The sequence below is a fragment of the Crocuta crocuta genome, unplaced genomic scaffold (assembly GCF_008692635.1).
Source record: "Crocuta crocuta isolate KB4526 unplaced genomic scaffold, BGI_CrCroc_1.0 scaffold30, whole genome shotgun sequence".
In the NCBI taxonomy this organism is placed as follows: Eukaryota; Metazoa; Chordata; class Mammalia; order Carnivora; family Hyaenidae; genus Crocuta; species Crocuta crocuta.
This window is the reverse complement of record NW_027528345.1, coordinates 1,531,022-1,557,336: the sequence shown is the minus strand read 5'-3', so window position 1 is coordinate 1,557,336 and position 26,315 is coordinate 1,531,022. Positions and strand designations below refer to the sequence as shown.

At 37.9% G+C, this 26,315-nt stretch overlaps 1 protein-coding gene and 1 non-coding gene across 2 annotated transcripts in view; one reads left to right on the top strand and one right to left on the bottom strand.

The window, feature by feature from the left end:
• The window catches only part of SLC2A13 (solute carrier family 2 member 13), a 362,746-nt gene that overhangs the window by 104,012 nt on the left and 232,419 nt on the right, over positions 1-26,315 (top strand). The gene's annotated exons all lie outside the window — the stretch shown is intronic.
• Positions 16,051-16,190, bottom strand: LOC144223002 (small nucleolar RNA SNORA67). Its single transcript, XR_013332515.1, has one exon. It is a non-coding gene; the product is annotated as a small nucleolar RNA SNORA67 (small nucleolar RNA).

The following is a 26,315-nucleotide window of genomic DNA, read 5'->3' as shown; positions in this document are numbered from 1 at the left end:
TTCTTCCCAAGCATTTATTCTTTTTTTTTTTTTTTTTTTTTTTTTTAGTCCTTTGGTGATTTTTTAAAAGTTTATTTATTTCTTTTGTGAGAGACAGAGAGGGAGAGAAGAATCCCAAGCGGGCTTTGCACTGTCAGCATGGAGCCTGACATGGGGTTCGATCCCATGATCTGTGAGATCATGACCGGAGCCAAAGTCAGGAGTCAGATACTTAACTAACTGAGCCACCCAGGAGCCCTGATTTTTTTTAATCTCAAAAGGCAAACATATTTTGCTCTAATTTCTAATTCGAATATGTTTTTGGCAAAAGGGTGTCTTTCTCAACTATGTTAAGTGATTTCAGATAAATTAGGGCTAGGGTTAACCAGTATTTACCAAAGGATCACTGAACTTGGAAAGTTGGAATTAAAAAATTTTTTTTCCATTATGGTAAAAAAAAAAAGACAACATAAAATTTACATTTTAAATGTTACAATATGGTAGTATCAAATACATTCATAATGTTGTGCTGTCATCACCACCGTCTAGCTCCAGAACTCTTTTCATTTTGCATAACTGGAACTCTGTATCAGTTAAATAGTAACTTCCCATTCATTTTTCTCTCCAGCCCCTGACAACCACCATTCACTTTCTGTCTCTATGAATCTGACTATTCTAGATACTGCATATTAGTGGAATCATACACCATTTGTCTTTTGTGACTGGCTCATTTTATTTAGCATAGTGTTATTGAGGTTCATACATGTCGTAGCGTATGTCAGAATTTACTTTCTAAAAAAGGCTGAATAATACTGTTTTATATATGTGTGTGCTATATACAGTTACTATATTTTGCTTATTCATTCATCTTTCAATCAGCGCTTGGGTTATTTCCACCTTTAGGCCATTGTGAATGCTGTGAAAATAGGTGTACAAATACCTATTTGAGTTTGTACTTTCATTTCTTTGGGGCATTAAAGAAGTGACATTTCTGGATCATGTGGTAATTCTTTTTAATTTTTGATGAACTGTAAATGGAAGAGAAAAGAACATAAATGACCTTGTTATTCAGCTTTTAAGTTGTCAGTATCTCTGTATAAACTACAGATTGCTTGTGTAAGCGTGGTAGATTTGGGCAGAGACAATTTCCATTTTAAAATTGAAATTAACAATTCCATGCTCAATCTGTTGTTTAATAAAATTGGCTACAATAATTTCTTTGAGAGAAGATAATTTAGATACATACTGTATCAACTACACATATTTCTAGAGCCATTGACATACGTCCTATAAAATAACATTAAAACCTCAAAGTCATTCCTTTATGGGTGATCTGAGATAACCAGTTAGCAAATTGTCTTCTTTATGTTGATATTTTACTGAGAAAGAATAGGTAGAAGGCAAGAGAATTAAGAGTAACAGATTCTTTTCAGCAAGAAGTTCTTCAAATAAAAGAAAAATTACATAATCATTTAAGTTACAGTACCTACAGTTCATTAATTGTTTCCTATAGCACAGCGATACTAATTTTCTACCCAACTACATGAAAAGGTTTAACATAAAGGCAGGCACATGAACTCTGAACTCATCTAGAAAGGTTTCTCTATCTGATTCTGCTACTTAATAGCAAATTATTTAATCTTGCTGTAATTTATAAATCAATCTACTCAACTCATTTTTTCTTTTTCTTTTCAAAAATTTTATCTTTAAAAACTATGAGAGCAGCAAATGCCCAAAGTTTTGTTTGTTTCCTTTTTTAAATAAGCAGTTCGATGGGGCGCCTGGGTGGCTCAGTTGTTTAAGCGTCCAACTTCGGGCTCAGGTCATGATCTCACAGTTCGTGGGTTCAAGCCCCGCGTTGGACTCTGTGCTGACAGCTAGCTCAGAGCCTGGAGCCTGCTTCAGATTCTGTACCTCCCTCTCTCTCTGACCCTTCCCTGCTCACGCTGTCTCTGTCTCTGTCGCTCTCTCTCTCAGAAATAAATAAAACATTAAAAAAATAAGCAGTTCGAAAGGCTTATAATACAAAAAGATCAGTGTCCAAGCTATCTCACCTCCCATTATCTTGTTCCACAGAGCTAACACTTGACTCTCTTAGGAGATAACTCACTTTCAAATATAAAGTAATATGTTTATATGGTTATTTCTTATTGATTTTAGACAATATCTATTATGACTATGGAAAATGAGAATTTGGCTGACAAATATGGATTTATCTTCGGATGCTTTGCTATTGCTTTCACATATCATCTTCCACCATCACAGTACAGATCTGTTACTTAAGAATTTTACACTCACCGTTTACATTTTTGTAATTCGGTAACTGACTTACTACAGACCTACAAGTAGCATACTGTGAGGACAGTTCTTAATAACTCTCTTCTGGGGGTCACTAGTTGTCTTAAAAAATTAAACTATTTTCAGAATAGTTTTAGAGTTATACAAAAATTGCAAAGATAGTACAAAGAATGGTGTATGCCTCACACCTCATTTTCCCTATCCTGTTAGTATGGTACTTTTGCTGGGTTAATGAACTGATATTTTTCCATTATTTTTAATTAAACCTCATATTTTATCCATATTTCATTAGTTTACCTAATGGACTTTTTCTCTTCCAGGGTCCTATCCTACATCTCACATTACATTTGAATTTTTTTAAATGTTTATTTACTTTTGAGAGAGAGAGAGAGAGAGAGAGAGAGAGAACACGAGTGAGTGTGAGCACGGAGGGAGGGGCAGAGAAGAGAGGGAGACACAGAATCCAAAGCAGGCTCCAGGCTCTATGCTGTCAGCACAGAGTCCTGATGTGGGACTCGAACTCATAAACTCATAAGATCGTGACCTGACCTGAAGTCAGACCCTTAACTGAGCCACCCAGGTTCCCCAAAGATCTTATTTACCTTTAGTCATCATGTTACATAGGCTCCTCTTGACCGTGACCATTTCTCAGACCTTCCTTGATTTTGATCACCCTTGTAACTGTGAAGAAGGTGAGTCAGATATTTATAGAAAGTTCTTCAGTTGAGATTTACCTAATGTTTTTCTCATGAACTGTGTTTATGAGTATTGGGGAGAAAGATCACAAAGATAGAGTGCCATTTTCATTACAGCACATTAAGAGCACATACTATCAACACGACTTAACCACTGCTCGTGTTGACTTTGATTCTGACTGTTAGGTTTCTCCATCGTAAAGTTACTCTTCCATCGCTTGTCTTCTGTGCTGTACTTTTTGGAAATGAGTCACAGCACAGCCCTTACTTAAGGTGTGGAAATTATATTCCACCTCTTTGAAGACAAAGATCAACATAAAATTATTTGTATTTCTTCTGCATGAGAGATTTATCTATTCTTCTCCATTTATGTATTATATAACATATTTACATCCATATGACTCATGGATATTTACTTTATACCTCAAGCTATACACCAGTATATTTTGTTGCATAAATTGTTCAGGCTTGGGCATTGGAAGCTCATTTTAAGTTGGACCTTATTTCCTTTTGACATACTTCCATTGTTGTGGGGTGTGTGTGTATGTGTGTGTGTGTGTGTGTGTGTGTGTGTGTGTGTGTGTGTGTGTTTTAAAGCATTTCCTTACTTTCTGGCACTGCAGAATGCTCTAGGGTTATCTTTTTTAGATATAACAGTCTATAAGTAGTTCTAGAATTAGCAGTTTCTTCAAGTTCCTTTTATTGGAGAAAAGTAGAAACCAAGATCTAGCCCTCCATGTGTTCCTTGATATTTGGGTGTTATTGCTTCTATGAACTGAGCAAGGAAATGTCTATGTATACAATTCCATGTAGCTACAAATGTCTATAAGTATTTCTCTGTATAACCGTCTATATCTTTATTAAGCTAAACATGAGTTTATTCTGCTATCTTTAAGTAGGACTACTAATGGTCATGCAGTAAGGACAGGAGAGAGGAGGCAGGACAGCTGAGAAAGAGAAGAAAGGAAGAGAATGGTTAGTACAAACTACTGTATTTAAGGATGTAAGCCTCATTTCTGTCAAATTTTCTGTCTCTCCAAAATTCATTTTTGAAAATTTATTCCTTTAAGAAGATTTAAACTATATATATATATGTAATTTAATCAAAAGATAATAAAACAAAGAATGCCAGAATTTGTGATTGTTCTGAAGATGATGTATCCTAACACTATCAAAAAGATTTTTACTTTTTCTACATACTTTTTTCTTTTTTTTAATGGGGCTGTGTATTGAAATCCATGGAGAGACATACAGACTAGGAAGTGAAAAGGAGGAAAGATGGTGGAAAGACAGAGAGGTGAACTAAGTGATGGAATAATATCGCCACCTTTCAGGATTACTCCTATTTTGCATATGAATTGAGGATAAGGCATCTTAGTTATCATCTCTACACAGAGATGGACTAGCGTTTGAGTAAGAGCTCCGTCCCTTATTACCTGGGTAAACGTGGGCAAGTTTCTCAGCTTCTCAGTGTTTTCATTGAAAAAATGGGAATAGCAATACCTATTTTACTGAGTTGTGTGGATTAAATGAGATGAAGTTCATAAAGGACCAGCCATGGTGATGGGCGTAGAAAAGAGAATTACCAGATACAACCCCCAGTCTAATTTGTGTGCCAGATGCCAGTGAAAGGTCCATGGCTTTTCACCATTTTCCTAGTAAGTGTGTAGGAGGCTAGGATTTCTCAAAGTTTGGGTGTGACTTAGGTACTACCAGCATATGGGCTTCAAACTTACTGCCCAATTGAAAAAAAAGAGATGGTTGATTTGATGTTTAGTTTTACTGCATTTTAAGGAGGTTTATGAATGAGAAACTGAGTTTATAGACATTTCAACAGTAGAGTTGTTTCAGTGAGTTGCCATTATACATTTGAAATTTTTTGATGTGCTTTACGATCTCGTAATTACAAACCTGGTCACATTATTTAAAGGGGTGCCTGGGTGGCCCAGTCGGTTAAGTGTCCATCATGATCTCATGGTCCGTGGGTTTGAGCCCTGCATCGGGTTCTGTGCTGACAGCTCAGAGCCTGGAGACTGCCTCAGATTCTGGGTCTCCCTCCTTCTCTGACCCTCCCCTGCTCCCTCGCTCACACTCTCTCTCTCAACATCTAAAAAAATTTTTTTGCAAATATAGTTTTTTATTTGTCACCATTAAAAGTCTGAGTTTTAAACAGATTTTTGGAGCGGTAGCTCATGTCTTCTAGCTCATTCAGCTTTAATACTTGTCCCATCCCCAGTAGCATTTCCAAAACTCACTTTCACTGGGAAGCTCTGTGACTTTTCCTAATTCAAACTGTACTTCCTCAGTTTTATCTTCCTAATGACAGCATCGTGGAGAAGATCGATTGACAAGCTTTCCCAGTACTATCTGGAATCCATTTATTGACTGCTTCTTTCAAGTCATTTGAATCTCTCACATCATGATTTCCATCTTCTTGATTTGGTGCTGAGCATGAGAGGCCTTCCAACTCTGATTCTTGTGTTGTTGAAGTCAAACCAACCCCTCATTGAAGCAAATAATCATCTGTCATCTTGACATCATCAGCATGAGTTTTAGTCATAATATGCCATTTTTTTTGACCATGGAGCATTTTTGTCATGATTCATTCCGTGAACATTCTCACTAATTAGGTTAAATTTTCTGAATGTAAATGTATCATTTTGCAGATTAGCAAGACTCAGTTCAGAAACCTTTGAGGCCATCCCATCCATTTTGGTCCCTTGGGGTCTTGTGACTAGTACTTTTCCAAAATTTCTTAAATTGACAAAGCTGGTGCTTTCACACCAAACTACTCTTTCTTAGAAAATGGATCTAACTTTATTCTTGGTTTCCTTTTTGCCACTTCTTGTAAGGTGTTTCCCACCACTGCCCCCACCCCTAAATGCCATGGTGCTGCTCAGAGAGCAAAAAGGGCACATTGTTTAAATTTATTTTTTAGGTCAAGTCACTTAAACCCTTACTTGTCTGTTTATCACCACTTTGAGAATTATCCCTAACCTTCACCTTACTGTATTAATTGAATTTTCTAGAAAATCTGGGGTTATACTCAGATGATAGAGTGGAGGTGGGGTGGGAACTGGCATCACGTTGGCCCACACTCCTGTGGTAGAATTCATTGCCAGCAGTGTGGGCTTTTTGGTTCTTGTCCAGGTTGCAAAGACTTTCCACCTGACTACTAATATGTATTAGTTTCCTGTGGCTGCTGTAACAAATTGCCACAAATTTACAATGGCTCAGTTCTGTAGGTCAGGAGTGTAGATTGCTTGGCTGATTTCTTTGCTTATGTCACAAAAGGCCAACAAGAGCAAGGTGTTTGAGTCTAGACTCGTTTCTGGAGCTTCTGGAGGGAAACGTGCTTCCAGGCTTATTCAGGTTGTTGACAGAATTTATTTCCATGTGGCTTTAGATTGAGGTCCTCCTTTCCTTGCTGCAGTTCATCCTCAGCCCCTAGGGGCTACCTGCATTCCATGGTTTGGGATCCCCTACTTCAGAGGCAGCAAGAGCAGCCTGAGTCCTTCTTACCCTTCAGGTCTCTGTCCACCTCTCCTGCCTCATGTCTTTTGCTTATCTTCTACCGTATCTTTCAAACTCTTCTGCCTTCTTCTGCTTTTAAGGGCTCAGATGATTAGATTGAGTGCACCCAGGTAATGCAAGATAATTTCTCTATTTTAAGTTACAAAACCTTAATCACATCTTGAAGTCTCTTTGGCTATGTAATGTAACAAAAAGATAATAAATGGTAATGAGAATAAAGACTGCCATATGTGTGAAGGTTCTGGAGATGAGGGAGTAGAAAGTAGTATTTGGTGTTTGTTTGTTTGTGTGTTTGTTTGTTTTTATGGTAGTGGTGGTAGTGGTGGGAGGCACCTGCCTTTGCCTACAACACCAGATTACAACATTGTTTGGTTTAATAAACCTGGACTCCACTGTCGCCCCCTTAAGTACAGTACCTGGTCCAGAGGCACACCTTGCAGTAGTCACATGTTCTGCTGTATTGAGCTTTCTATCTCTGCAAGCCCTCAAATCCTGGTGTGGGACACAGGCCAGCAGGCTAGGTGCTTTCCTTCCTCAGTATATATATTTTTATTTCAGATATCTTGTCCTGCCACGAAGCTGCTGTCAGGAGTTCACCTGGTCTGCTCTAAAAACATGTCCCTGAATACATTTTTCTAACTTCACTGTTGAGGGAATTGAGGAAGGAGCCTTGGTCTGCTGCCCCCCAAGCCTCCTGCCTTTTTATGCAGATTTATTTACTTCTTCTTTAGGAATCAGCTTTGTAGGACAGGGCTGGAAACTCCCTTAGGGAGTTGACAAATGGATTAAATAAAACAATATTCATGAAGCAGAATTGTGAGGTGGTTATGAGAATAAGCTCAGAAGTAAGAGTGCCTGGCTTCAGAGCCCATTCTGCTGTTAAGAAGCTGGATAACCTTTTTATGTTACATAACCTCTCCTTGCCTCAGTTTCCTCATCTGTAAACCTCACTGGATTGTTGTGAGAATTAAATTAGTACGTCCAAATAGCTTAAAATAGTGTTAGACACACAATCACATAAAAATGTTTATTATTATAATTATTTGCATAAGTACAAGGAACAAAATAAGTGCCAGTTAAGGATATTGTTTTGGAATTAGGCTGCTTGAGCTAACCTCCCACTTGTACCCATTATTTACTTTGTGTCTTTGGATATCTAAAGAGTTACTAAAACTTTCTATACCTCAGTTTCCCCATCTGTAAAATGGGAACAATAGTTGTTCTCACTTTGTATATAATGAACTGTATATATGTTTCCATTTCTAGATACTTTTGAAACATTTCTGCCTGTTCTGCCCCCATTATGATCCCATTATTCTTCACTGGGGGAGAAGGTAAAGGTGGAAAATAGAACAGCGTAGTAAGAATCATTAAATGAGTGTCCCTTTCTCACACATCACAGATTTAAATTATTCATAGTTTGTGTTTTGAATTATTAATCATATTTACCCTGTAGATCAGAATCTTATGTGGTGTACTTTTGCTATGCTCAATTCCAGTGTTGAGGAATAACTTTTTTCTCTGTTAAACATTGTGTGGGTTTATAAATGGTAAAACATAGTGTATCACCACAGTTATAGTTGATCCAATTTATGTTGAGGCATGCCGTTTTTGGAAATTAGCCATTTTCTGAAGGTACTTTTGATTTTTCTTTTGATAGCTATAACCTTCAGAGACCAGGAATTAGACAAATACTGATGTGAGAAGTTGCAGAATGAATAAATTCTAACTTGTATCGAGTCAAGCAGCCATCTTTGAAGAAAATTTCAGAATATCTGTAATATGAGCCATACAAGACAGAAATAGCTCTAACCCCTTACAAAAAGTCTTTTCCATTCAGGTACTCTTTGTTTTTTGATTAGAGAGTTTAGTCCATTTTGACTTTAGTCAAAAGTAATTATTGATAGGCATGTACTTATTGGTATTTTGTTAATTGTTTACTTGTTTTTATAGTTCCTCTGTTCTTTTTTCTTGTCTTATTCTCTTCCATTGTAGTTTGATGACTTCCTTTAGTGGTATACTTACATTCTTTTCTCTTAATTGATTATGCATTTACTATAGATTTTTGCTTTATGATGACCATGAGGCCTACATACACAACTTGTATCTACAATAATAGTCTGTTATCAGTTGTTAACAACTTAAGATTGATCCTAGTCTAAAGCTCACTTTTTTTATTCTTCCTTCCTCTATATTTTATAGTTTCAGTGTCACATTTTACTTGTGTATCCAAAGTGATTAATCCACTATCTTTATTGTATATTTACTCTTGTAGTGAGATTTATTCTCTTGTAGGTTTTACTGTTTACAATTAATGCCCTTCTTTTTAGCCTAAAGAAGTCCCTTTAACTTTTCCTGTAAAGCCTGATTAGTGGTGGTGAGCTCCTTTAGCTTTTGCTTACCTGAAAATATCTTTACCTCTTCTTCAGATCTCAATGATAACTTCGCTTGGTAGAATATTTTTGATTAGGATTTTCCTTTCTTTAAGCACTTTGGATATGTCATGCCACTCATTTCTGGTCTATAAGTTTCTGCAGAAAAATCTGCTGATTGTCTTATGGGGATTTCCTTGTACATAACAAGTTGTTTTCCCTTATTGCATTCAGTATTCTCTATTTCTCTTTAAATTTTGACATTTTACTTACAGTCAATTAATGTATCTTTGTATGAGTCTCTTTGGGTTTATTTTGTTTGGAACTTCCTGGACTTTCTGCATCTGGATGTTGGTTTCCTTCCTCAGGTTAGGGAAAATTTTTAGCTATCATTTTTTAAAACAAGATTTTTGTGCCTTTCCCTCTCTCTTTTTCTGGGACTTCTGATGTGAATGTTAGTCCATGTAATGTCCTATAAATCCCTTCAGCTGTCTTCACTTTTTTCTTTTTTGCTCTGATTGAGTGAATTCTGCTGTATCTTTCAGTTGATTAATACTTTCTTCTGCTTCATTTAGTCTGCTGTTGAACCCTTCTAATGTATTTTTCAGTTCAGTTATTGTCCTGTATTCTTTAGCTCTGGAACATCTGTTTGGTACATTTTTATATTTTTTATCTCATTTTTTTGACGTTCTCACTGTTTTCATCTCTTCTTCTCCCCACTTTGATGAGCATCTTTATGACCATTACGTTGAACTCTTTATCAGGTAAATTATCTCTGTTTCATTAAGGCTTTTCCCTGAAGTTTTATCTTCTTCTTGCATTTAAAATATATTTCTCTGTTTTTTCAGTTTTCTTGACTCTCTCTTGTTTTCTGTACAGTAAATCAAATAGCCTCTCCCAGTGTCGAAGGAGTGGCCTTGTGTAGGGAAGAAAACTTGTCTTTCATCTGTGCCCCAAATCTTTGTCTTATTATCTTGAACCTTTGTGCTTGTCCAAGCAGACTTTTATATTTTTAAAAATTTTTAACATTCACTTATCTTTGAGAGAGAAAGCACGCATGTGTGTGTGCAAGCAGGGGAGGGGCAAAGAGAGAGGCAGACACAGAATCCAAAGCAGGCTCCAGGCTCTGAGCTGTCTGCACAGAGCCTGATGCAGGGCTTAAACTCACAAACCATGAGATCATTACATGAGCCAACTTCAGACGCTTAGCTGACTGAGCTACCCAGGCGCTCTGATCTTTCGTATTTTTAATAGCTCTCTGTAATTAAGGATATGCCAGGACCTGTCAGTGTCCCTAAGGGGAAGTTCTCAGCACCTAGATTCAGACTGACTAGAAGCCAGATCCTCAGGTAGCAGTTTTTAAAGTATGCAGATACATACAGTCTTGTGGGACTATAAACATAAATCCTGCTAGCCAGGTGACCTGGCAGTGTTCCCCTTGTGGCCATTATAGAAATTAGGGTTGTAGACAAGTGTATAAGCTCTTTTATGGAAGATACTGGGGAGCTGGAGGAAGGCAGAGTACCAAGATGGCCTCCATAGCCTGAGTTTCTTAGGAATACCTCTATAGTCCAGCAGGTATATGCCAAACCTACCCCTCAGGCCAAAGCTCCAGGGCAAACAGAGGCTTCCTTCATGAAAAGCCAGGGGTTGGGCCTAAATCTGCTGTCTGTGTAGTGCCCTGGGTGTAGCCGCCTATCAACAACTATTTCTCTGATTGCCGCAATCCCATAGGACTGAGAAAGACAAGTTCCCCTGCCCACCAGAGCCTGGAAGTCAAGGGGTATCCACTGGGCAGTGACTGCAGAAACCCTGATGCCAGATATAAAGACCAGGACATGAGCTCTGTGTAAAGCTCCTCCCCTAATCCCTAAACTTTCTCTAGAGCACAGCAGATATAGATTACAAAGATAGCTCCTTCCCTTCAAGGTCTCTGGAAAGGATTCAAGTCAGCCTATAGATGCTGCATATTTAATTAGAAGCCTGCACCTTAGGTCACAGCCGTAATGATTACCTGATAGACCTTATTCACAGAAAGACTAAACTCCTGGATCTGTTGCCTCTTGCTGTGCACTGGGGGAGGTAACTATTTATGAACTCTTTGTCTCTTGGTTGGAGTCCTGTGGGACTTAAAATCATAAGCCCATGTATATGCTGCCTACAACAGACCCACTTTAGATGTAAGGACACACATAGACTGAAAGTGAAGGGATGGAACAAGATATTCTATGTCAATGGAAACCAACAGAAAGCTGGAGTAGTGATACCAGACAAATTGAACTTTAAAGCAAAGACTCTAATAGACAAATATGGGTGTTACATAATGATAAAGGGCTCAACCCAACAGGAGGTTATAACATTTGTAACTATGTACCCAACATAGAGGAACTAAATATACAAAAGCAAATATTAATAGACTTAAAGGGTGAAATAGACAGCAATGCAATACTAGTGGGTGGGGGTTTTAATACCCCATTGACATCAGTGAATAAATCATCCAGACAGGAAAAACAGTAAGGAAAACATTGACCTGATATCAAAACCAGACAGGAATGCTACAGGAAAAGAAAATCCAGGCCAATATCCCTGAAGAACATAGATGCAAAAATCCTCAACAAAAAATTAGCACACTGAATTCAGCAGTGCATTAAAAGGGGATCATACACAATGATCAAGTGGGATATTTATTCCAGGGATTCACGGGTGGTTCAACATCTGTAAATCAATCAATGTGATATACCACATTTACAAATAGAAGGATAAAAATTATGTGGTCACATCAAAATGCAGAAAAGACATTTGACAAAATTCACCTTCCATTTATGAATAAAAATTCTTAACAAAAATGGGTATAGACTCCGTGTATACAATAAGGGGATATATGACGAGGCCACAACTAATATTGTTCCTTTCAGGAACAAGACAAGAATGCCCACTCTTGTCACTTCTCTTCAACATAGTACTGGAAGTCCTTACTAGAAAAATTAGGCAAAAAAAAAAAAAAGGAATAAAAGGCATCAAAATGGAAAAGGAATTAGCAAAACTCACTATTTGCAGATAGCATGATATGTTTAGAAAACCTTAAAGACTCCATCAAAAAACTGTTAGTACTAATAAGTTAATTGAGTAAAGTTTCAGGAAAGAAAATCAGTACACAAAAATCTGTTGTATTTCAATACACTGATAACAGACTTTCAGACAGACAAAATAATTCCATTTACAAATGCATCAAAAATAATAAATTTCCTTGGATAAATTTAGTCAAGCATGTGAAAGATCTGTATGCTGAAAACTGAGAGAGATTAATGGAGGAAATTGAAGAAGACACAAATAATGGAAAGATACACTTTGCTTATAAATTGGAGGGGTCAGTATTGTTAAAATGTCCATACTGTCCAAAGCAGTGTGTAGATTCAGCCATTCACTCTGCCTTTGTCATTATGTTTGTCCTGCCTCCATTCTTTCTCTGCCTTGACCTTGGTTAGGTAAGGATGAGAAGAGCTTATGAGAACCACCCTGGGGTCTTCATGCCCCTCCCATTTTCAGGGCTGAATTTTGTGTCTTCTCCACTTACTCTACTCTTCACCCCTCCCTTACTTCCACCACAGTTCAAGTACCAGATGTAACGTTTCCAGCTGGGTTGTATGGATTAATTTCAGTCCCTTGTAAATATACCTGGGGCAGGCTAGGAGCATTTAGGAGGGGAGCCAGATTTGCTTTGTGGATTGAATGTGTTTTTATGCAATTTTGAGTGGCCTTTCAACCCCTGAGATGAATGATTTTATTTTACAGGTTGTAATTATATAGTAATTAACAATTATATAGTATTATTCTATGTTTGAAAGTTTGGGAATAATATTATTCACATCTATATGATGCCTGTAAATGTAACCATATTTATAAATAAGTAAATAAAATCATGTTTTAACTTTGAAAAAAAAGGCATTTTTCAAAGAAATGGAACAAATAATCCCGAAATTTATATGGATCCACAAAAAGTCCCAAATAGGCAAAGTAGTTTTGAGATAGAATAAAACTAGAGGCATCATGCTCTCTGGTTCAGATTGTATGGCGAAACTGTAGTAAGTAAAACTGTATGGTATTGGCATAAAAACGGACCCATAAATCAAAGGAACAGAATAGAGAGCACAGAAATAAACACACAAATATATGGTCAATTAATTTACAGCAAAGGAGCCAAGAATATATAATGTGGAAAGGACAGTGTCTTCAATAAATGGTGTTAGGAAAACTGGACAGCCACATGCAGAAGAATGAAACTTGACCACCATTCTATATAGCATACTCAAAAATAGCAACACATTGAAGACTTGAATGTAAGACCTGAAATCATGAAGCTCTTAGAAGACAACATTAGGTATAAGCTCCTTGACATAGGTCTTAGCAGTGATTATTATTTTTTTAATCTGACACTGACAGTAAAAGCAACAAAAGGAAAATTAAGTGGGACTCTATAATACTCAAAAGCTTCTGCATAGCAAACTATCAAGAAAATGAAAAGTCATCTTAATGAGATTGAATTTGCAAATCATTAATCTGATAAGGGGCTGATTCCAGCATACATAAAGACCTCAAAAAGCTCAATAGTGAAAAACCAAACAATCTGATTTTAAAATTGGGGGGGGGGGCGTAAATCTGAATAGACATTTTTTCAGAGACTTAGAAATAGCTAACAGGTACTTGAAAAGATGCTGAACATCATTCGTCATCATGGAACTGCAAATCAGAATCACAGTGAGATATCTATCACCTTATACCTATTAGAATGACTATTCAATGGATAAGAAATAGCAAGTGTTAGCAGGGATGTGGAGGAGAATGAGTCCTTATGCACTGTTGATGGAAATATAAATTGTTTTGTCCACTGTGGAAACCAGTATGGAGTTTCCTCAAAAACATTAAAGTAGAACTACCATATAACCCAGCATTTTTGGGTATTTATCCAAAGAAGACCAAAACACTAACTCAAAAAGATATACATACCACATGCTCATTGTAACATTATTTACAGTAGCCAAGATATTGAAACTACCTAAGTATCCATCAGTGAGTGAATGGATAAAGAAATTGTTTTACTTACACACACTTACACACACACACACACACACTGGAATATTTCCACCCACATAAAAGAATGAACTCTTGCCATTTGTGATAACATGTAAGGGCCTTCAGGGCATTATACAGTGTGAAATAGGTCAGACAGATAAAGACAAATACAATGTGATCTCATTAAAAACAAGTAATAATAATAATAGGGGCATGTGGGTGGATCAGTCGATGAAGTGTCCAACTTTGGCTCGGGTCATGATGTCACAGTTTGTTAGTTTGGGCCCAGTGTCAGGCTCTGTGCTGACAGCTCAGAGCCTGGAGCCTGCTTTGGATTCTGTGTCTCCCTCCCTGTCTGTCTCCCTCTTGCTCTCTCTCTCTCTCTCTCAGAAATAAATAAACATTTAAAAAGAAAAAACCCCTCATAGATTGGTAGTTGCTAGAGGTAGAGTGGATTAATGGGTAAAGAAATGGGTAAAGGAAATATGTTTATTTTAAAAATAAAAAGCCTTTTCATGTACTGGTGATTTGTATTTATAACCTATAACCTAAAATTATTCATTGTAAAATACTTCCTTTGCCCATTTTCAGATAAAATATTTTTATATATAAAGTGATGGAATAAGCAAATATTTACTTAGCAAGCCAGAAACATGTTAACTACTTTAATTTTTTTGTGAAGTACAGGAAGGTAGGAATAATAATGAAAAGAAACTGCAATAATAATCACTCCAAATAATATAAAGCTTCTTTCTTTCATTAGGTGTTTGTTACTGAAAAACCTCCAGAAATTTCGCTCTTGAAACTGCTAAAACATTTTTACCTTTTGATGATGTCACTCCACAGTAAGAATCATTAGGATTCGTAAGATTGACTACCTCATAGAAATGGTAATTCTTTATATTTGGCAGCTATTTCAAGTATCCCAACTCAAAATAAATTTAAAAATTTTTAATGTTCATTTATTTTTGAGAGAGAGAGAGAGAGCAGGGGAGGGGCAGAGAGAGAGAGGGAGACAGAGGATCTGAAGCAGGCTCTGCACTGACAGCACAAAGCCTGGTGTGGGGCTCGAACCCAGGAACCACAAGATCATGACCTGACCTGAAGTCAGATGCTTAACCAACTGAGCCACCCACATGTCCCGAACTCAAAATGAATTTAATAGGGGAGACTCATCAGACAATCCTGGGGTTTATTTAGTGTGGAAGGAATATTTCTCAATGTTGGTTAGTAAGATGGAATGAGACAGATAAATATTATCCTGCACATTGTTTCACATTGAGAATGTTTCAGTACTCGTATTGTTCAGAATATATTTCCCCCCCAGAATTTCTTATTTTGATGAAAAAGTTTGAACTGAAGGTAGGTGAGTGGGTAGATGTGAACAAGATTTTAAACTAAGCAGTTTAAATTATTTATGAAAAGTTTAATTTTTTTGTTCATTTTGTTTTGCTTTTTGTTTTTAAGTATCATCTATAAAAACATTCAGACAGGGCAGTACATAAACCTTGGAAATAACCTTATTTCTGTTTATATATTACAGTGTATACAGAATTTAAATCCCATGTAAAGATATGAATCTGCAGTTAAATCTTCAATAGAACGCAAAAATATTGAGCATCACTAACAAATACACATGTTGTATTTCTGTTCTCAGTAACAGTACTTGTTCAGGATAGTGTAATAATAGATTTTTAAAATCTATCTTAAACCATTTTAATGAACTTTGGGAATTGAAACATTTAAATCTCTGAACTTCCTCCCCTTCGGGTTCCGCTGGTCCCAGAGGTCCCAGAATTGGATGCTCACAGGACCCAGCAGCCCCCTCAACTGAGGGTAGCAACATTGAGGGGCATGTCCTCAGTGGCTTTGTTACTGTAGAAGGTTTCCATGTCCCAGGAGGTCCTCTCATGTCACTCTGTTGATAGCCACACTCTTATGGCTAAAATGTCTGCCATGACCAACTCTGGATATAGTTTTCCTTGTTGGTGGGGAAGTCATGGTGGATGGCTGAAGCAGTCTGTTACACATCTGAGTGTGGTTCGTGTCAAGAAAAATGAGAACTTCAGTGTGTGGATGGGGAGACAGAAGGACGTAGGCATGTATGTAGGAAGTCAGAGGTCAAAAGGAAGCCTCACCTTACCCCCACAGACCTTGGGCATGCCAGATCTTATCCCAGGTTGCTGTGTTTCTGGGAGTTGGCAGTCACTAGTGGCACCTTGTAGAGGGGCTCACCTTGGAAGAACGTGCTGTGTAACATCTGTGAGTGAGCAAATGGGCATTTTGTGTCAGAGGATGGTAACGTGCCTGTGTGGGCATTATTGGAAGGTCGCTAATGTAATATTCTATTATGATCTTTTCTGCAAGCCCGTGAAATTCTTTTAGAAGCTCTTACTCGTTTCATTGTTTCTTCCGTATGTATTGCTAACCTGCTGAGTCCCTTAGCCATGAGACTTGAAGAACCAGGGTCTCTAACTCATGTTTCCTCGCTTAATGTGTTTGGGGGGTTATTTGTATTTGCTTTATATATTTTTAAAAGCCTCTTTCAATTCTTGTAGGTGTATAATAGGGTAGATACAAAAAAATATAAATGTTACTTTATAAAAATGCTAATAGCCAGGGGGAAGGGAGAGGAACATGATCATTTATTACATTTGTGATGCTCATTTGATAAAAAAATTATCATTTGTTTGTAAGAAGTGCAGCTTTTCCTGGTGTTGAAACATGAAATCTGGTTTGCTCCAATTGTCCTTAGGAGCAGACATTGTGATGTATTAGGTCAGCTATTCAACAGGTTCTGTAAAATAGTAAAACTTAATTTCTTTCTTTTTTGCATATTATGATTAAAAGTCAGTTTCAAAAAATTTTATTGTGTAAAATTCTGAAGGATATACAGTTCATTCTCCTTTAAAATTTGAGATATAGGGGCACCTGGGTGGCTCAGTTGGTTGAGCGTCCGACTTCAGCTCAGCTCATGATCTCATGGTCTGTGGGTTCAAGCCCCACATGAAGCTTTGTGCTGACAGCCAGCTCAGAGCCTGAAGCCTGCTTCTGATTCTGTGTCTCCGTCTCTCTCTGCCCCTCCCCAGCTCATGCTCTGTCTCACTCTGTCTCTCAAGAGTAAATAAATGTAAAAAAGAAATTAAAAAATAATAAAATTTGGGATATAAAATTGACCTTAAAATACTGTAGCATAAAATTGATCTTCACTTACTATATAGATAGTAGAAATTTTATCTCTGGATCAAGGCTGGCTGTTAGAAAGTAGTGTATTCCACATAACTTTGGCCCATCAGCAATTTGCCTTTTCTCAACCAACAGAATATTATTACGTCACTGGCTTGCAGGGGAGTGAAAAATAATAAAATAAATAAAATAAATAAAAATGAAACCCCTTCCTAAGGCAGTCATGTAATCCTCGTCTATGTCATTACTGTTATTAATGTCTTTTGAAGTCTCCTATGTTTATCTTCCTTGAAAAACTTTGAACCCTTTGAGGTAAGGGACTGTGTTATATTCTAGAAGTTTTAAGAACCTAGGAGAGTGCCTAGTTTGTGGCATATGCTCAACAGTTTTGTTGTGTGATAGAAGGGAGTAATGAAGATAATTCCATAATCCCATTCATTAATTTTATTTTTCACAGTGCATGCTATTTGGAAATGTTATTTATTTTTATTATTCTTTTCACCCATTTCATCACCTGTATTCAGTTGTGACTGGCGCTATCTCATTATTTATGTTTGAAATCCAGCAGTAGAGTGATGGACAGTTCAGGCTTTGGAGTCAGATTTGGGTGTGAATTGCAGCTCTGCCACATTTGAAATATGGATTATTAAATATATTAACCTCACTTTTATCTCTGCATTTGTAAAATGGATGTGAAGTAGAACCCACTTCACAGAGTGGTTTGTGGATTCTTAGCCTGGCACATAATAAGTGCATGATAAAACAAGTTTTATCGTAGTTTACATTCAGATTGTTGACTTTCCCTTCCTGCTAAACAAGCCTAATTTCTTTAACCTGATTAATTAAAGTCTAGTTATACAGTAGTTCAATTCTCCTTGATTTCAGTTAGCTGAAGAAATGTTTATGGCCTCTGGAAAATGCTAGTGGTAGATTAGTATCATCTAGTTAATAGTGCCATCTTGTTACTAGGTTAAATTTTGCCTTGTGTTATTAATTATGGGAATTCCTTTTCTTGCTTTGACTGCTATCTTTTAAATGTTATATTTGTTGAAAAAATCAGAATTCTTTTTATTTCAGATTAAGTTCATTTTGTGGTTATATGCAGAATTTCAGCACATCCACTTTTATTTATAGACCTTTACCTCCCTGTGGTGCTAAAATAAAGTGAATTTTGCGAGATTGTGGTTTCAATACCCTGAATGTCATTAAGTCCCAAAAATAAAGAGTGCAGGCTTAGATGTCAGAAGTCCTTCATTCTTATTTTTATTCCCTTGGTTATTAATTTGTGACCTTGGGTAAGTCATTTAACTTCACTCTTTTTTCATTTTCCTCATCTTTTCCTGCTTTCTTTACCTCACAGAATCTTTATGAGGATGAAATGAGAAAATATTGAGGGGTGGCAAAAACTGTAGAAGTCTAAGGTTATTTTTGTGTTAAGGCATCATTTTGTGATGTTAATTTTCTAGACAAGATCCTAACATAGGCTGAGGCAATGGAAGTGTGTCCGTTCACCTGACTTTTTATACCAGATCAATGTCAGAAATATTCAGGAACTGTGTTTAATGATTTTTTTATGGTTTCCTTTGAAAGAAAACTTGCAGAGTCATCCAGTAATAGCTTGTTATTTGTGTCCCCTTCCCAGCATTTGCTGCTACTCAAGCATTGTGGTTCATTTAGATGAAAGCCCAGCTTAAGTAAACGCCAAAGTCAGCAGATAGAGCTGCAGGAACTTTCTGAGAACGGCTGAACATACCAGTGTTTGTCCTTTTAGTTTGTGAGCCCAGAAGACTTCTGTTTCCTCAGCCATGTTGATATTTATGTTTGTTAACATAATTGCTCCTAACCGGCCATGCCCTCCTGCATCGTTTCCTTTCTTGGAAAGGACCTGGAGTTCATTGCAGCCTGGGCATGGAGCTGTTCCCTTTTAGCCTTTCTTAGTTCTTAGGGTTACACTGGGAGATCAAGTGGAAGCGGGTGGAGGGTTATGGGCTCAATTGTTTCCCTCCAGAATTTGTATGTTGACTTCTTAACTTCTACGACCAGAGAACATGATTACATTTGGAGCTAGGGCAGAGGTAACCAAGGCAACTTCACTATGACTGGTACGCTGAGGAGAAGAGGATGGGACTCAGGGAGGCGCCTGCACAGAAGAAAGCCCAGGTGGAGACACTCAGAGAGAAGGTAGCCATCTACAAGTCAGGGAGAGGGGCCTCCAGAGACACCAAACCTGCTGACGCCTTGATCTCGGACTCGCAGCCTTCAGAACAGTGAAAAAAGAAATTTCTCTTGTTAAAGCCTCCCAGCCTGTGGTATTTTGTCGTGGCAGCTCTAGCAAACAAACAGATCCTTGGTGCTGGGCGTTCTCCACTGGGAGTGGAAGAAACACCACTGGGAGCCTTGAAAAACCTCCATAATCCATATGTAAATACAGGTGCAGTTTGAATTTAGTAGAGTTCACAGATTTTACACCTTATAAATTCATTTTTTTTAAAGGTAGAATTGATGGCAAAGCTGCTTTTAGGCACAGAAAAGACAAAGAGGACAGTATTTGAAATAGTTTATGTAAAAGCTTACTTTTAGGAGTGCCTGGGCGGCTCAGTTGGTTGAGCGTCCGACCTGATAGGCGATCTTGTGGTTTCGTGGGTTCGTGCTCCATGTAGGGCCCTGAGCACTGACTGTGTGGAGCCTGCTTGGGATTCTCCCTGTCTCCTGCGCTCTTTGCTCCCCCAGCCCCCACTGCCGCTTGCACACACTCTCTTTCAAAATAAATAAATAAACTTTAAAAAAAAAAAAAAAAGCTTTTGTCTTGGGGCACCTGAGTGGCTCAGTTAGTTAAGCATCTGACTTCGGCTCAGGTCACGATCTCATGGTCTGGAAGTTCAAGCCCCGCATCAGTCTCTGTGCTGACAGCTCATAGCCTGGGGCCTGCTTCGGGTTCTGTCTCCTTCTCTCTCTGCCCCTCCCCTGTTTGTACCTCTCTCTCTCTCTCAAAAAAATAAACATTAAAACATTTTCTTAACAAAAGCTTTTATGTATTTCATATTTTGTAATATTTTTGTATTTAAAATTATGGAGCAATTGATACAAATAGCTTCACATTTCTTTAAGACACATATATACCCAAGGTAAGTTCTTTTGGTGTTTTTTTGTTGATTTTAAATCCTTACATTCCTATATTAGTAACTCAGAACCAGTGTTTTGATGTTAATATAAATGAAATAGTCTAAATTGTTTATGAAATTTTGGAGTGGGGGGGAAAATCCTCTACTTCATTAATGATTTATACTTGGCTTAATTTTGATTTTTGAGTATTGAATCCTATTCATATAGGTATTCACTGAAATGGCCATTTTTAAAACACAATACTGATACTGGCTTTTCACACATAGTGCTCTACAATTTTAAAATGCTTGCACATGCACAACATCATCCAATCCTCCAAAAATCTTTTGTAGTTAGCATTATTCTTTTAATTTTCTAGGAAATGATTCCCAGGGAGGTTAGGATACTTTCTCAGAGTCACACAGTGATTTCATGGATCCCATGTTTCCTGAGTCCCCACCCAGAGCTCTTTTTCTGTTTCTTAGACCCAGGGACACTGAGCCCCATGGACTGAGAGATGCATTTGATGTGTGTGTGCACATGTGCCTGTTTGTGAGTGTGTGTGTGTGTGTATTTCCCTTGTTTCTTGTTCTTCCCTTTGCTCTTCTGGTAATTGTATGGCAAGTATTTTACTCTGGTAGTGGTGATGATGTACATGTTTTCTTTTGGAGTGCTCGTGTTCACATGAGCACACATGTATGTATGTGCAGTGGTATCAAAATATAACTTGAAGCAGTGGAAAGATTAGTCTTGTCATCTATAAGCATGGCTAGTAGGAAGGGTGCAACTTCTGGCTTAAAAAAATATTTTAAGATGTGCGTAGCTGTTACTTCTTACTTTAGTGGATACCGGAATCTGTTTATAATAGTTAAAGGATAGGTCTCAAAATTTCTTTCTCTGGAAACACATCATCTGTAATCTTCTGCTCCTAAGGTAGACAACCTTTATGAGGGTTATGTGTTAGTATTCAGATCATTATTAAGCTAGCTCATTGTTCCCCAGGCCTAATACTAAATCCCTGTCTTTGACGTTTCCTAGCAACTGACTCACACGTGGAGGATGCGAAGGAAAGGCCATCAGGGACTTGCTCTGCATTTCTCAAACAGCATCTGAGACATAGTACCCAGACTACATTGTTTCTCTTCACTGTTTCTACTAAAAGCTTGCCTTTTATGTTTATTACCTTCTGAGAATGGTCATAGAGGATGAACGTGAAAAATTGAGTAGTGATGATAAAACATTAAAGTCAAATTATTGGAAATTTTCATCACTAGTAATATTTTTTAATAGTCATTGCTATTGATGTGTATCTTGAAATGATGGTTACCGGGATAAGGAGATGAAGTCAGTTCTGTTTTATAATTGAGAATTAAGGTCTTTATTATTATAAAGTTATTCCTCTTAGATGCCTAATAAGTACTTGTTCATAATTGTGAAATAAGATGCATCTTCAGTTTTTCATTTCCTTAAAGGAAGGGAGGACAGTGGACCATAAGTATATTACATATGTATGTGGATGTAACTCTTTGTACACACACCTGTGAATTTTAAACCTTTATTTTTTGTTTATTTTTAATTTTTTTGTTTTATTTATTTTTGAGACAGAGTCAGAGCATGAGTAGGGGAGAGTCAGAGAGAGAGGGAGACACAGAATCTGAAACAGGCTCCAGGCTCTGAGCTGTCAGCACAGAGTCCGACGCGGGACCTGAGAGAACCTGAACCTGAGGGGAGAGGGGTTTCATCTAGCATTACGGAGAGCATACTTGATGACTACCTGCAGTGATTGCAGGGAATCAAAACAGTTTGTAGTTCCTCAGCCAGTGAAACAATATTTTACAATGTTACAAACACAGGAAAGTTGTTTTTGAATGATGATAACAGCTGTTTATGAAAGGTATAACTAAACAAACGCCTAAATGAATGAATGAGTGAATTCTGAGGGGGAGCGACGGAAGGTGAGGTGCAGGAGGAGACGTGAAAGGATGCTGCAATGATGAAAAAAGAGAAAAGACTTGGACCTCCATGCCTGGGTTTGTAAATTTAATACATTTGAGACTAATTTGAGTATGTGTACGGAGTTTGGATGTTTAGGAAGCACTAGTATTTTGGATTTTACTACAGCTTTATTTTAGAGACAGTTGGCATTGCTTAAAGTCTCTAAACTGTGATCACACAATGCGTGCACGAAGTATGGATGAGGATGTAGTGAAGTGTTTCTAGCACAGCTGCCACTAGGGGGCGATATAAAGCCCCAGCGTCACGTCTGGACAGATTGCAGGTATCTCTTTGCCTACTTTTGCCCGGTTTCTCCTAGCACTATATCATCACAGCTACCATTTCCCAGACTTCATTCTTCTCTGGCACATGCTAAGATACTTGTCCTAGAACATGGTAAAACCAGACATATGAGCAATGACACAATCCAACTTGTACTTCTGATAACCTTAAGAACTCAATCAGGGAGGGGGAGCCTGGGTGGCTCAGTTGGTTAAACGCTGACTACAGCTCAGGTCATGATCTTGCAGTTCGTGAGTTAAGCTCCATGTTGGGCTCTGCGCTGACAGCTTGAAGCAGCCTGCTTCAGAATCTGTGTGTGTCTCTCTCTCTGCCCCTCCCCTCCTTGCTCTCTGTCTCTCAGAAATGAATAAACATTAAAAAGAATTGTATTTAGGGGCGCCTGGGTGGCTTAGTCGGTTGAGCGTCCGACTTTCGCTTAGGTCATGATCTCGCGGTTCGTGGGTTCAAGCCCCGCGTCGGGCTCTGTGCTGACTGCCAGCTCGGAGCCTGGAGCCTATTTCAGAGTCTGTGTCTCCCTCTCTCTCTGACCCTCCCCTGCTCACGCTGTCTCTCTCTCTCTCTCTCTCTCCTAGAAATAAATTAAAATATTTAAAAAAGAATGTTATTTTAAAAAAAAAACTCAATCAGGGAGAAATGCACTGCTAAAACAGGTGCCAGAAATAAAAGTCTTAACCTCTTAAGAAAAAATTCATTTATTATTTGAATTTTATTTATACATTCATTGAGCATTTATTGGGTGCTCTGAGTGCTTGGCACCTATCAGGCCCCAGGATACTATGGAGAAAAGAGGTAAAGTCTCTTTTCTGTTGGAAGGAATTCACTTTCTAATGGGAAGATGAGAAATCTACAAGAAAATAAATATGTATAAGACAATTTCATGTAGTGACAGGTAATATTTGAGACATACGATTCCAGAATGGCCATAGATGTCTAGAATAGATGTATCACAGTGGAACTCTGAAGTCCTAGATGTTGAAAACTATTTTTTTCTCTTTGCTTATCTTTTAAAAATCAAAACTCTATGTTCAAGAAATAAAAAAAGAACTACCCTATGATTCATCAATTGCACTATCAGGTGTTTATCCAAAGGATACAAAATTATAGCTTTGAAGGGATAAATGCACCCCAGTGTTTATAACAGCCTTATCAACCATAGCCGATTTATGGAGAGAACACAAATGGCAAAGGAGATGTGGTGTGTGCGTGTGTGTGTGTAAATGTATGTATGCATATGCATGTATATATACACACTCATACATTCACACACATTGGAATATTACTTAGCCATCAAAAAGAATGAAATCTTGCCATTTGCCATGATATGGATGGAACTATAATGTATTATGCTAAGTGAAATAAGTCAGTTAGAGAAAGACAAATACCATGTGATTTCATTCATCTGTGGAATTTAAGAAACAAAACAGATGACCATAAGAGAAGTGGGTGGGGGGTGCGGGTGGGGAGAGAGGGGAAACAAATCACAAGAGACTCCTAATGATAGAGAACAAACTATGGGTTGAAGGAGGGAGGTGGGTGGGAGATGAGCTAGATGGGTGATGGTACTAAGCACTTGTGATGAGCACTGGGTGCTGTACGTAAGTGATGCATCACTGAATTTTACTACTGAAACCAATGTTGCACTGTATGCTAACTAACTAGAATTTAAATAAAATTTTTTTTAAATTTTAAAATGTTTAAAAAATAAAATAAAATTAGATCTCTAGTCCAATCATGTAGGGAAAACACTAAGAGAATGAAATTGAACACTTGTGACAAAAATGTCAAGGAAATAGTAAACAGATTCCTTACTCTTGTAAGATCAGGTTTACGTATTTAGAGCTTAATGCACCTTATGGTAATTTTCATCTTAAAATTTTATAAGGACTGTGGCAATTTTCTTATATGTTTTTAAATTTTTTAATTAAAAAAAAGTAATGTTTTTATTCCTTATTTTTGAGAGAGAGAAAGAGATAGAACATGAGCAGGGGAGGGACACATAGAAAGGGAGACTCAGAATTGGAAGCAGGCTCCAGGCTCTGACCTGTCAGCACAGAACCCAATGGGGGCTTGAGCCCACAAACACTTAACCAGTTAAGCCATCCAGGCACCCCAGTTTTCTTAGTTTAATCCATACCCTGATCTTTTTCTGAATCATGGGGATTAATTTGGGGGGAGTTCTCTCAACTAGAAAGTTAATAGTCTTCCCTATGATTTTTTTTTAAGAGAGAGAGAGAGAGAAAGAGAATGAATAAATGAATCCCAAGCAGTCCCTAAGCTGTCAGCACAGTGACTGACATGGGGCTTGAAGTCACAAACCGTGAGATCACAACCTGAGTGGAAGTCAGGAGTCTGATGTTTAACTGACGGAGCCACCCAGGTGCCCATCCGTATAATGTATTCTTGTGCTTCAAGATTTTGTGGAAAATGTGCATATGGCAGTGATATTTTTAGCCTTTTTCATGTCAGACAATCCTGAATCTTCTTTCAAGACTTAGTTTCAGTGTCATCTGTTTTGTGTAAATTTGTTTTTGGCATTCCCCATAACCAGCCAGAGCAGGATATCCATCTTTGATCATTCATTCATTCAGAAAATATTTTCAGTTGCCCGTTACTTACCAGGTACAGTTCTGGGCCTTAGAGATTTAGCAGTGAGTGAAAGGAAGTCTTCTTAGAGTTTTCTTTCTAATGCGGAAAGGTGACCAATGAACACATAAACTGATGAATGGCAGGTGGTAATAAGATTAATGAGTAATGGTGATAAAAATTAACAAGCAGATGAAAGATGGTAGATGCCAGTGGGACGGAGGGCTTACGCTTTTTTATTGGTTGATCCAGGAAGGTCAGAAAGATGGCATGTGTTCAAAGAGCTAAAACAAGTGAGGAGTATAAACCATGCAGCATAGCTAAAGCTGAATTACTTGGAGAACTGTAAGAGGTAGGGTCAGAAGGGCGGGTTAGGTAGGGACTGGAGGACTTAGGCATTTATTCTGAAGGAGAAGGGAAGCCCCTGGAGGGTTGTGAGCAGAGGACTGGCCTGGCAGACTTGGGTTTATACAGGCTCCTCAGGCTCCTTTGTTCAGAGTAGACTTGAGTGAGACAGTGGTTGTATCAGGTCCCTTAAATTGGAGGCTTTAGGAATAATCCAGGAACAAGAGACCTAGGCGTACATGACGGCCGTGGGGAAAGTGAGTAGCGGTAGAGTTTATAGTTGACGTGTTTACTTCTGCATTGGAAGTGAGGTACGTAAGAAATCACGGAATTAAAGATGACCTGTGGTTTTTGCCTTGAGCATCCTGAAGGATGGGGTAGCCATTAATGGAGAAACACTGTGGGCGAAGCAGATTATTCTTTTGGGCAAGGAAGTTGGGAGTTTACTTTAGACTTAGTTTGAGACGACTATAGACGTACAAGTGGGGAAATTGTGGGCAGTTTGATGAGCAAATTTTTGGTTCAGGAGACGGTGTATTTAGACATGTGAATTTGGGAATCATTGGTGTATAGGTGGTGTTTGAGATACTTGTATCAATTATAGCACTTCATCATTTCATCATTGTTGATGTATCTGGGTTAAGATCTTTCAGTACAGAGGCTGAATTTTACTTGACATTTTAGTATTTTGTTCATGGCAGCTTGGCTGTGGTGTGAGGCTGATTTTCTTGGGGAGTATGAGCAGCCTAGTTTACTTACAGCCTTATCCAGAGAAAGACATTTCTCATAAAACTAAAAAGTTACAGTTTAAAAGCTACCAGAGGGGAAAATCGGGCTGTTAAATGTACAGTTT